Genomic DNA, 12,956 nt, shown 5'->3' with positions numbered 1-12,956 from the left:
ATTGTCACTGTGGATTTCTTTTTTTTTCTCTCTGTACATTGATGTCTGTAGCACATTTGGAATGCTAAAGTGGGAGGGTTGGGATGTTCACGTTGGTTTGTGTTTTGACACCACAGTGCACATGATATGTTAAGGTATACATCATGTCATGGACCTATGGCAAGAATGAGAAGGCAGATCAGACTCTGCTGGTCTAAGATAGATGACCTCCAGCAAAGGGCAAACAGCACAGTTAACCTGGAATGTGAGGGGCTGAATAATCCTAGAAAGACTAGGCAGGTGATGGCCTATCTCAATAGGCATCAGGCGTAGATTGCCCTCCTCCAGGAAACCTACTTCACTAAACACACAAAAAATAATATAGGGACCCCGATAGGCCTGTGTTAGAGTGGCTTTCTCCTATTCTCTATAATCTTGATGGGTACTGATACTAATCAAGAAAGGAGTCCATTTTACACCTACCCACCCGGAAACAGACGATTTGGGTCGCTTTGCGGCAGGGTAGATTATATGGCACCATGCTCACTTTGATAGCTACTATCTATGGCCTGAATGTAGACGATCCCGATTTCTACACACAAATATGGCAAAGGCTGCATACGTTTCAGCCCACTATTATTATAAGGGGAGGCGACCTAAATTTATATTTAGATTCTGAGAAAGACAGATCTGCTAAAGGAGAGCGGAAGGTTAGGCAAACGACTATGGGATTACTGGAGGGCATGAAAGTTGGGGGCTGGAGGATATCTGGCGATTGTGAAATCCAGAGGGACGAGAGGGCACATTTATCTCCTCCGTTCAGCGGTCTTAGTCCCGACTAGATTATTTGCGGACGACTAGGATGGTTAGCATGTGGGCAACAACAGTACAATATATGCCTCAAATACAGTCTGACCATGTGCCAGTAAAGCTAGTGGTGGAGCTACCGACACATATTGCTGCTCCATTTACTTGGCGATTTCGACCCACTCTCCTACAGGATCTTATGTGCAAGGACTGGATGCGTGCACCTATACTGGAATTTTTCGTGAACAATTTGGGTACAGTAGAGGGGGATGATTTACTCTGGGAGGAATTCATGGACACCATTAGAGGTATCTGCATTATTACAAAATCAGGACTACTACGGGCCTTGCATACTTGCAAAAAAAGAACACACTATTCAAACCGTGGAAACTCAATATCAGAGTACACCTGACCCCCCACATCCTAGCTACAAGGCGAGATCAGATCACAGCTTATAATGATATTGCAGCGATGGAGGTATGCCATATCTCAGGCGATGTGTGGCAAGATCATATGGAGAGGGAGGTAAACCTGGTAGGTGCCTGGTGAACAAAATCAGACATTCCTGGAAACAGTTGCATATAATGTATATAAACATACCAGAAGGGGAATGTTTATACGACACTCAGGCAATCCTTGCAACTTTCAAGAACTTTTACAATGCAGCACAGCCTCTGAGGCGGAGACTGCCACATATGTAGAGGATGTGGCTTTGGTATGGCTCTCGCCTGGGCAACGAGAGTACTTGGCACAACCATTAACAGCAGATGAAGTGAAAGATGCTTTATGTACTTTACCAAATGGCAAAGCACCTTGCTCAGACGGCCTCACCAGTGAATTTTGTAAAGAATTTGTAGATACATTGGCTCTTTGCATTGCACCATCAACTAGACCCCTCCATGCATGCCACAGCAGTGCTGTTAGATGCAGCCAAGGCATTGGACTCTGTAGAATGGTCTTACATATTTTAAGTGCTGCAGCGCACGGGATCTTGAGAATGTTCCTTCGCTGGATACTACTATTGTAAACTGCACCCCCAGTCCCGATTGAGAAATAATGGTGTGAAATCTGACCTGTTAAATATATCAAGAGGCACGATTTTCCCCTATTATATTTGTTCTTACATTGGAACCATGAAGGTGTGTGATTAGGCAGCGACATCACTGTGTTTCCGACAGTGTCCACTGGCCATCTTACTATACGCAGAGGACATGGTGCTCCATGTTCATGACCCACAGAACCACCTAGCATTGATAATAAGAGAATAACTAAGATATGAGTGGTATTCCGAACTAATTATTAACTGGGAAAAATCAACTATCTTCCCCCTTACTCAAATCACACTGCTACATCAACTGGATTCCCCATGGGGATGGAATACAGAGCCTGTTAAATATTTAGGGATTTGGGTACATAGGGACCCAGACCTAGAGCTCCGATGTAACTATGGGAACTGTATCTCGAAGCTTGAAGAACAGATGGCAAGGTGGCTTATATTACCCGTCGCTGGCTGATAGAGTGGCCTTACTAAAAATGGTTGTCCTACCAAGATTTCTGTACCTCTTTGTCAATATACCTATCCTATTAACACAATGGTTCTTTAAAACCATTCGATCACACATGATTACCTTGGGTTGGGGAGGGAAACAGCGGAGGATTCAGTGGACTACTATCACCCTTCCTAATGAACTAGGCGGGTTTGGAGCAACTAATATGCATCTTTAGAATGAATGTGCTCAAGCGCACTTTGCCCATTATTGGCTTCACCCTCCACCTTATATGCCACGCTTAACGATAGAAAGCGACAATGCTCGCTCCATCCCCTTATCTAGTATCATCTCCCATAGGAGACAAGGGAGATCCAGGGAGGAAATACATACAATTGCCTGTACCACAGAGTCCTGGGGGAGTCTGGGAACCCTAGCGGAAAAGCTTTCATTGCATGACCCGATGCTTCCACTGGCATATTATCCACAAATATCTGTAACCCATGAACATGGGACATTAGTATTACTGAAAAAATATGGACTGGAAATATTTGGGGACCTCTATCCAGGGGAACATTCGTGGAGCTAGAGGAGTTAGCATGGTCCCAGGGTCGGGCTCCCCTCTTAATCTTCACTTATTATAGATTACGATCCGCCATAAAAAAACTATATGCACAATTCCCTGCAGAACCTCCAACACTTAAGTCATTACAGGCTCTTCTCACTAGCGATACCCATAGGAACCTTATTACATGTTTATACACGACACCACAGTAAGAGAATGCCAAAACATTGCAGCTGGCTTTCGTGAGATGGAAGGCTGTACTTCACGTCCCTTTGAGCCCAGACGACTGGGGTTTTTGTTATGCACTAACAGGAATGTTTACCTCTATTTGAAATTTGAGAATAATTCATTTTAAATACTTGCAACAAATATATTATACCCTGCTACGGGTGTTTCGATACGGGCTGAGAATGGATGCAAATTGTGCACGATGTAGCATGGAGTACACTGACTTTATGCATATGGTGTGACAGTGTGCTGGAGTGCACCTTTTTTTTGGGAGCAAGTGTAGTGATGCACTCACTGAAATGGTGTTGGAACCTGTGGAGTGTACGCCTAGTGTGTCTTCTTGGACTGGTGAAGTCCTTCTCGCTGGCAAATCAGAGCTGGTAGCAGTAGCATTAATATTGATAAAACAAGGAGTGGTGATCCACTGGAGGAAGAGGTTGGTTCCTACAATCGATCAGTGGTTCAAAAATATAACATATTGTCGAGAACAACTTGATTGTTATGCAGAGGAGTTTCCACAGGCTTCCAGACCCAAGGATATATGGAGCCCTTTCACAACATATTTATTATCTAAAGTGCCAGAAAGTTTAAACTGATGAGTACTTGGGAATCTATGCGTGGGGGAAGGGGCACAGATGTCTAATGAAATGTCATTGTCATGGGATGACTGCTAAGATGCTTAGTCATGGTTACATGTTGCATTTAACGATTCTCACTGTATTCTGGTGTAAATTGGAGAAAATGCAATAAAAGGAAATTACAAAAAAAAACTTCTGATAGATATTCCAGCACACAGGCACACAAATGGACAGACAGACAGCCCTATGAATCACCGCATTCAGATGAACAGTGTATTCAGACAGGCATAGAAGAACTCAGACAGACAGACATACAAACATTCATACATACATACATACATACCATGATCATCACATTCAAATGTACAAGACCTTCAGGCAGGCACACAAGCACCCACACAAACCGACCAGGACAAAAAAAAAACTTTGTGCAGCAGAGAACACAAAGTGGTGTTCATCAGAAAGCAAAGTGTGATGTTCATCAGGAAAGCAAAGTGTGATGTCCACCAGGAGTCACACGCTAAGGTGCATAAAGGAGAAAAGGTTTAATGCAGAAAAGGGGTGACACGGAGAGTAGAGTGCAATAGAACACTATGCAGCAGTTGAGCATGTGGTACTGTGCAGGAGGTGAGCAAAGAATACATGGAGCTGCTGAGCACGAGGATATGTGCAGCATATCAGCGCAATGTTATGTGCAGCTAGAAACCATTGTGGTAGGCATCCTATGAGCAAAAGTGGCGTATATACAAGAGAAGCACAGGGTGAGGTGCCACAGAGCTATTTAAACCAGGGTAGAGTACTGTCATATAAGAGTTCAGGGAGATGTGGGTGAATCATGTCTGTAAAGCACAGGCCGGGTATCTTAGTGCTGTGAGATCAACATCATGAGAGCACAGGCGAGTTTTCGATTAGAAGTGCTGGGTGATGTGCATCAGCAGAGCAGAGGTAGGGTGACGTGTAGGGAATGCTGACTGATGTATCTTGTGCAGAACAATGTCAGGGGCACAGAGCTATTAGTGTTAAAAGCTCATGGTGACATATAGTCAGGGCCACTGCAATTATGCGGCCGCAGTGCTTTTCACATAATTATAAATTTGCCAAATAATCCATCATTCTCTGCAATCTACAGATTTTAACAAAAAATGTGTTCCCAGCTCAAACAGTTCAAAAGTTACTAAAAATTTAACAACACATGTTGCTGCACAGTGGAAGGCTATTTGTAAAGGTTGACTGGTCACCTTTCTGAAGCTTATTGCTATATCTAAATGTTAAACTGGTACTAAAGAGGTGCAACTAATGCCCAAACAGTGTTAGCAAGTTTAAAATTGTGAAATAATGAATACTATTAAAAAAATGATAATAATGGAGTACCACAGAATGCTGCATAATTTGCCCTTTTTGGTCCATAATTTACGCAACCTTGCCACATAATTTGGTCCTCTGCCGTCGCATAATTCCAGGGGCCCTGCATATAGTGCAGGGCAAAAGGGGTATGTGTACGGGAAACCATGATCAGGAGTGGGGCACTAGGTGTTATGCCTATTAATCACACTTTCCTCATTCTGGCACTGTAAGTGCCCATCAGAGGCTTCACAAGTGCAGAGGTAATGGCATTGTGCACAGCACAAGCATGTTCATCATTCCTTAATAGTGCATAGGGATGAAAATTCTATTCAGGGTGCAACTTTATATTCGTAACTTGTTCATCACTCAGTCAAGGTGTGTTGAGAAAGCAGTGTGATGCACAGCAGTGAACGTTGTGCTGCATTATGCCTTTGAATGTACCTGCATGTTGTAATAACAGTATAATATTCAGACTAAAATACTGCAAAGTACGTACTCCTAATTCTTTAATAAAAGGCAGGGATACAATTATAATTCCAATGAAAAAAATTTCCCTTGTTCCTGGTAAATGTGCAATTGTATGCAAAGGTGCCAGTATAGTGTCCAGACTCTAAGGTGTAAACCAGGCATACGCATCACTGTGCATCAGAACACACTTCTAAAGTACAACTCAGATGCACACATCTTCCCTTTGATAGACTCTACAATCAATATCATTAGAACTCATAGGCATATATATTCGACACTTAATATACTATGTGCTCTAAACATTGGGCTGTTAAACCAATACAATTTGGTTATGCACTAAAAATTTCACAAGTTCTCCATTCAGCAAGAGTTTGCAGTAATAAGCGTGCTTCAATGGTTCTATCTATAAGAACAACAGGAGTAAACCCATAAACCACGTTGGGATGGGAGTGGAGTAGAAAGAACAACAATTCCCAACAGGTATCAGTAAAAGGCAGTTAAATGATGTATGCATTCGGCATTACATGAACAAGATGTCGCATATGGTTTAAAAGCTTGTTATTCACCAATTTCAAAGGAGGGTGTTTCACATGGAAATACAGTTAAACAGCACTGTACAGAAAGAATCATGTGACAACCCGAAGGCACTTGGTGAATGGTGATATATACAATTGGTGAAAGGTGAAGATGCAAGTGCTGAACGTGAACAGCAAGAGCATTTGCGTGGTCTCTGGATACCCTGGTGGAGGCAGCGGGTGCGGCGTCTGCAGTAGTGTGGCGTCGCCAAGGGCAGTTACAGCGTGGCAGCAACTGATTGAATCTAGGCGGCCGGCGGCGATGAGGGCTCAGGCAGTACGGGCAGCTGGCAGTGTATCCAAGCAGCTCCGAGCTGCTTGGATTCACTGCCAGCCGCCCGGGTATCCAGAGACCACGCAAATGCTCTTGCGTGTACAACACTGCTCGTAACTCAACAACTCTGTCCTGATGACGATCCCGACTCAAGGGGATCGAAACGCCGTCGACATCACAGCGCAATTTTATGGCGCATTTAACGTTTTTGGCTCCTGTAAAATTGTTTGTTCCATGATTTAAGTGATTATGACTTAATCCTGCGGAGCCATCACTGTATAATTTCTTTGTCACTTTGCGCCGTTTACGCTGTTCATGTTCAGCACTTGCATCTTCACCTTTCACAAATTGTATATATCACCATTTACCAAGTGCCTTCGGGTTGTCACATGATTCTTTCTGTACAGTGCTGTTTAACTGTATTTCCATGTGAAACACCCTCCTTTGAAATTGGTGAATAACAAGCTTTTAAACCATATGAGCCTCCTTGTTTCTTGTTCATGTAATGCCGAATGCATACATCATTTAACTGTCTTTTACTGATACCTGTTGGGAATTGTTGTTCTTTCTACTCAATGGTTCTATATCATAACATGTAAATAATAAAAGAAAGAAACCTTACATGTACATGAATATGTAACAGCATGCGGCAAAGACGACATAATGGTGTGGACTGCATATAAAACACTGAGAAAACAAGTGTTGTCAAGAGCATTTATTGGCCAAGCTATCGGCGTTGTCAATGCTCGCCGGCACTGTCAAAGAAACACAAGCGTCTAGGCACATGAACATGCATTGGTAAGCAATCTTGGAAGGGATTCCTAGAAATGGACACTGTTCCAAGATGGACTGATGTGCATGCATGTATTGAGACACAGGCAGATATGTGCATCATAGCCCCTGCATGGACATGTGTTATGATGCATGAAAGCCATTATGTGTTTACCATTACAACCTGGAAATATTAGAATGGTAAAAAAGAAAAACAAAAGTGTGTGCATAACATAAAATGGAGACAAGCAGGCCTACAGCACTTTCAGCTCACAGTCCTGCGTAAAAATAAAACAGAAAACCACGGCTAGCAGGATCAGGAGAGTAGCAGAAAGAATTAAGGAGTGAGGGAGGGGTTGTGAAAAGAAAGAGCGTTATGGAGGAAAAGGGAAAAGAGCAAGGAAACACATGCACTCCCAGGAAGAGTCCAAAAGAGTCCACGAAGGATGCACTGGAAGGATTCAACTTATCCCTTCAGAACACTGAGAAATCAAAATGCTCCTGTACCAGAAGAACACAAGAGTAGGGAGTACACTGTGATTCACAAATAAGCCATTCAATCACGAACAAAGGAATTACCAAACGCCCACTTTAAGAATATGCTTGGTATGTATTGGAAACCAACGGTCTGCCTCCAGAGCAGACACCTAAGACACAGCAAGAAAGGTATCCAATCATGAGCAAGGGGCTGACCCAAAGCCCACTTAAACTGTTATGTTTTAGGAACAATATGTCTTCATACAGACATCTAAAGCTGCAGCAGTGACACCGCACCAAACGGAACAGTGCAGGCCAAACAGTGCTTGCCTTGACAAAACAAAAGTTAGATGGTCCAGTAATTGGGGCTTGACTTTACTTTTTGGAAAACCAACACTGATTTTTTACAGTTGGTCCCTTACTGTGAGGGCACAGCCAAGCTAAAAACAACGGAAAGAAATGCACACAAATACCACATGTTTAGAAAGATCCAGGATCTTCTATCCCCGACTTTTCTGCTTAACAATATGCCAAAAAATTGAGACATGTGGGCTCAAAATTTGCTCTGACCTGGAGACTCGTGTGTCAGTGCCGCACCTCATTGACAATGAGGACATTGTCACGGTTCTGAGAATCACTACATCACACGCTGACAATGTGGTCGATTGGATAAGTAAAACTATATTTATTTATTAGTGGCTATTCTGAGACTGCTTGTCTACCTATGCTACCTTCCCACTCAAAATCTTTGCAATTCCAAGAATTGGATGAGGCAAGCTCACTCATGTAATGTGAAATGCTTTCTCATAGGCCACCTCACCCCACCTTGGTTTTATTCTCACATGTTTTCAATCGCCCAAGCACGCAGTGTGTACTTGTGTGACGTTTGCGATGATTGCGCATTCAAGTCATACATACTTTTTTTTAAATAAATATATTGCTGCATGATTTTCATGTGGTTTTATTTGTTACGGTCTACATTGATACCTTGAATTATCTTACCCTCTACTCAGGTAAATTACCTTTGATTTAACAAGGAGAGGTAGGTTCTTTCCTTCACATTCACCAGATAGATTAACATAGGGATCCTATTAAAAGTACTGGTGAATGCCCAAGACCTTTTATAAGCTGTGGGCAGAAACATGTTGGCAACAAATAGGTGCGTAAGGGCCTTGGTATCCAATAACGTCCTCTAAACATACTCTCTATGTATTTTGTCCTCATACCTAGAGTACCACCTACCAAAAGATTTCATATGGTTTAACCCAAGGTATTTTTAGGTGGGAGAACAGGATCCAAATAAATAATTTCTAAGAACTCCCTTAAGACAGTAGCACTTGAGGTGGAGTCCACTCTAGTAGCATTATCTTATCAAGGTGGAATGAGGTGGCTATGCTGAAGCATGTCACATTACGTGAGTGAGCCCACCTCATACAATTATTTGAATTGCTCAGATCTTGAGCAGGAAGGTAGCATAGGTAGATAAGAATTCTCAGACTAGGTACTAAGAAACATGGCGGTACCTATCCAACTGACTGCAGGGTCTACTTTAACCTCTTTTTCTATCTTAGTATTAATGACCTTTCCCAGAATAACAGGCTACTCTATGGCCACAGCTTTTCAGTCCTGGGCTCACAATTAATAAACAAACGCATTCTGGGAGTGATGGCTTTGTTGTGTAGCAATGAAACGGGACCAGGGAAACCTAACAGCAATAAACTGTAAAACAAAAAACCCAGATCTCTACACATAGCACACCAGAAGCATGGAGCCACCTAATAACAAATCATGCCAACATGTTGAAGCTGCAAACAGGGAGCGTCTGTAAAATAAATCAGGGGAATTTTTTATGTTCCCCTTTGACTGCCCTAGAAACGGAGCAAGATTAGGCGTGGGCTTAAAAAATGATCAGGAGTGTCCCGCCTGAATTGGGTCTGTTGGCATGTACATTATCACCCGCTACACCTAGAAAGGATGTCTCTCAAGAGTCCCACCTTCATAAATAAGCAGCCATGATAACAGCAATACATTCTGGAACGTGTGGTCCACATTTTATAATGGAATAAATAGAACTACATGTCCCAGAAACCAAAACAAAAAAAAATGAACGTTTTAAGCTACTCAGGCGTAGACTAACGAAGCGTGGGGGGTGTGAGACGGGTGGCAGCCCCAGCCCTGGTGTTGTTACACCTGCTGTACCATTCTCGAGATAACCGGGCGTGAACAGGACTGAAATCAATGACATATCTCAGCAAGGCATGTGCATACACGCCAGCCCTCCAGGAGCACATAAAATAGTCCCGAGCGCAGCCCTTACCTCCCCCTCCCGGAAGAGGCGCGCGTGAACCCGCTCTCCTCAGCCTCGGTGCCGACTCTAACCGACCTCCCAACGGGAAGCGGTCCAGGCACTTCCGTCACTGGAGGCGGGGAGAGCCAATAGGAAAGCCGGCTCGCACTGACTGACAGGCGAAGGAACGTAACAAGGCGGACTTGAGAGGCTGCATCAAACCCTAGACTCCAAAGACCACCTCACACAAGATGGCGTCTCACGTACCGGAAGTAAATGCACATTCCCCGGAAGTGTTTGACCAACTGATTATGTCCAGCTTTTATGGTTTTGGTGACAGAGAAACCGTATACACCAAATAATTCGCTTCATTCTTTAAAACGAATTATTAATTGGGTGCAAAATCATACCACGTTCACTAGATAGATATCTGTGGAGCTTTATGTAGGATCTTTTTGTGCCCTGGAATGATATATGCATAAATCACGACGTCATCTTTAAACACTTAAGATTCCCTTGCCACCTTTATTAACTAACTTATCCATTAGTTTCTGAAAGACAGTGCCTGCAGAGGCCAGTCTAAAGGGTAACCCCAAACATCTAAAGGCACTTAAGGGAGTCACACATTTTGTTAAATTCTTTAGATGACTCAGATAAGGACACCTGATGAATTGCCGACTGAAGGTTTAGTAAGGAAAAAAAGTCCCACTTTCTTGTATTTAATACAATGCCGCCCAAAGCAAGACAATTGGGATTACATACCATATGGCCTTTTGACCCACACCTATATCGAACACTCCTTTTTGTGTCATTCTTACATTTTTCTCTGCCACTCATGACAGACGCAGCTTTGGATCAATTTGAAACATCAAAACCTAAAGTTTAGCAGGAACAGTGGATCGCTCATCTTAGCAATGTCGAAAACTTCCATGAGATTGAGAATTCTACACTTCTTCCAGTATTCCAGTATTTTTTATAAGTAGCAATTGAAGAAAAATTGGTCTCAGGTGTCAATAGTTTCTCCAAATTCAAATGTGAGCGCTGATTTTATCAGTCATAACACATTCAACAGTTTCGTGCAAATTTACGTTACTCTTACATAAACTGCCTCTCCTGCTTGACATTAGGTTCTTTCCAGAAGCACTTCTACATTCACTGTTTCTTTGTAGTAATCTGAAACTAAAACTGTCCTCTAGGCAGTGCAATCTCAGGTGAATTTTTATTGTCAAAAAATAATTTTTCATGTCACCCAACAATCTAAATAGGAAAATTTTCTTTCAGAGGGTAGTGTTAAGCATTTGTTGTACACACTCAATCAGCAAATGATGTCACACACTCAAAGACTGAACTCAGACCAATTTTGTTTGTATCAAAAATAGTATTAAGATATTTTATTTCTAGAACCAAGCCAAGCCTGGCACAGGTAAGTGAAATAAATGCTTTGTAAAATATTATGCAATGTTTACAAGTGAATGCAAATTCAAAATTCAGTTGTTTGAAATACAGGTAAGTCAAGGTAGTGAAATACTGTACACATTTATTTTTATTTTGAAAGTTTTATATAGCGTGAACAAGGTCTTTGCAGATAACAGAGCGCTTTACATAGGTAGGAGGAAGGGTGGGTACACGAGGGAGCAAAGTTAGGATGGGGGGTCAACAATGCAAGTAGTACAAATAAGAGGGAGCATGAACGATCGGGTAGGAACGATAATACAAATAAAACACATGTGCAAAGGAACATGAACAATCGGGTAGGGTGGATAATACAAGTAAAACACATTGCAAAGGGATCAAACAAGTAGTACAGATCGACGCAGAGTCTTAAAGATCAAAAGTAGTAGTTCAAGTGTATTTAGCCATGAGGATAGCTTTAACTTCTTTCTTAAAGAGAAAAGTGGAGGGGATGAGCCTGTTTTCCGGAGGGAGTGAGTTCCATATCCTAGGCGCCATTCCTGAGAAGGAGCGTTTGTAGGTTCTTTCCTTCCGGAATCTTCGAGGCTTCAGCAGAAGATTGTTTGCACTTCTGGTGGTTTTGGAGCCGCCGGAAATTGTCAGCTTCTGAGTGAGGTAGCCGGGTGAGTTCAGGTGTATAGCTTTGTGCGTCATGCAGGCAATTTTCAGATGTATTCTGGCTTCAAAAGGCAGCCAGTTCAGGGATTTGAAGTCAGGGGAAATATGTGAATGCTCTTTAGAACCAGTGATGAGCCTCGCTGCCGCGTTTAGTGAGGCTCTTAGCGGTGCAGTTGTAGTTAGGGGGAGGCCGCAGAGGGCGGTGCTGCCGTAGTCTATGCAAGGGATGATTAGTGCTTGTACTGCATTTCGGAAGTCTTTGGCTGGGAGGAAGGGTTTAAGTTTCCTCAAGGTATTTATTTGGAAGTTCGCTCCTTTAGATGCCTTGCTGATATGCTGCTGCATGTTGAGATTGGCGTCAAGTGTTATGCCTAAAGATTTTGCTGAATCCACGATGGTCGGTTAGACATTGAGTGCAGTTAGGTATTTAAGCCAGGTTTGAGTGGTAGAAATTTTCGTGGGAGGTGAGATCAGAAGGAACTCAGTTTTCATAGCATTGAGCTTGAGGTGGTTATCGGCCAGCCAGGATTGGGTGTTTCTGATCGTTGAGTTCAGACGGATAATGTCTTTGGGGGATTGTAGTTTGAGATATAGTTGAGTGTCATTGGCGTACATATGAAAGTGTACATTGGATGCTTGTAGCAGGGTGGTGAGAGGTTCCATAACTAAGTTGAACAAAGTGGGGGATAGGCAGGATCCTTGAGGGACCCCTAACAAAACAGGTACTGGAGAGGACATCAAGTTGTTGCTCTTGAATTTCTGAGACCTGTTGTGTAGAAAAGAGGAGAACCACTGAAGAACAGTCCCAGAAAGCCCCATTCTTGTGCTTAGGAGCTCGAGTAAGTTCTCATGCTTCACAGTATCGAATGCTGAAGAGAGATCAAGAAGGATGAGGAGGCAGGTATCATTTTGGTCTAAGATTTGCAGGGCGTCGTCAATTATGTGGGTCATAGCAGTTTCGGTACTGTGCCCTGCTCGGAAGCCTGATTGATGAGGGTTGAGGAGATCAAACTGCTCAATGTGCTTTGTCAATTGTAGTTGAACGC

At 42.8% G+C, this 12,956-nt stretch overlaps 1 protein-coding gene across 2 annotated transcripts in view; it reads right to left on the bottom strand.

The window, feature by feature from the left end:
• The window catches only part of LOC147673146 (uncharacterized), a 175,814-nt gene extending 165,845 nt beyond the window's left edge, over positions 1-9,969 (bottom strand). The window contains exon 1 of one of the 2 annotated variants that reach the window (XM_086946898.1): positions 9,871-9,969. The gene's annotated coding sequence lies outside the window, so the exon portion shown is untranslated. The remainder of the gene's footprint in view (positions 1-9,870) is intronic. The other variant, XM_086946899.1, reaches the window with a different exon arrangement.
• Positions 9,970-12,956: the final 2,987 nt, after the last annotated feature.

This window comes from Lissotriton vulgaris, chromosome 12, assembly GCF_964263255.1.
Source record: "Lissotriton vulgaris chromosome 12, aLisVul1.2, whole genome shotgun sequence".
Taxonomy (NCBI): domain Eukaryota; kingdom Metazoa; phylum Chordata; class Amphibia; order Caudata; family Salamandridae; genus Lissotriton; species Lissotriton vulgaris.
The sequence above is the reverse complement of the archived record's forward strand: the minus strand, read 5'-3'. Positions and strand labels throughout refer to the sequence as shown.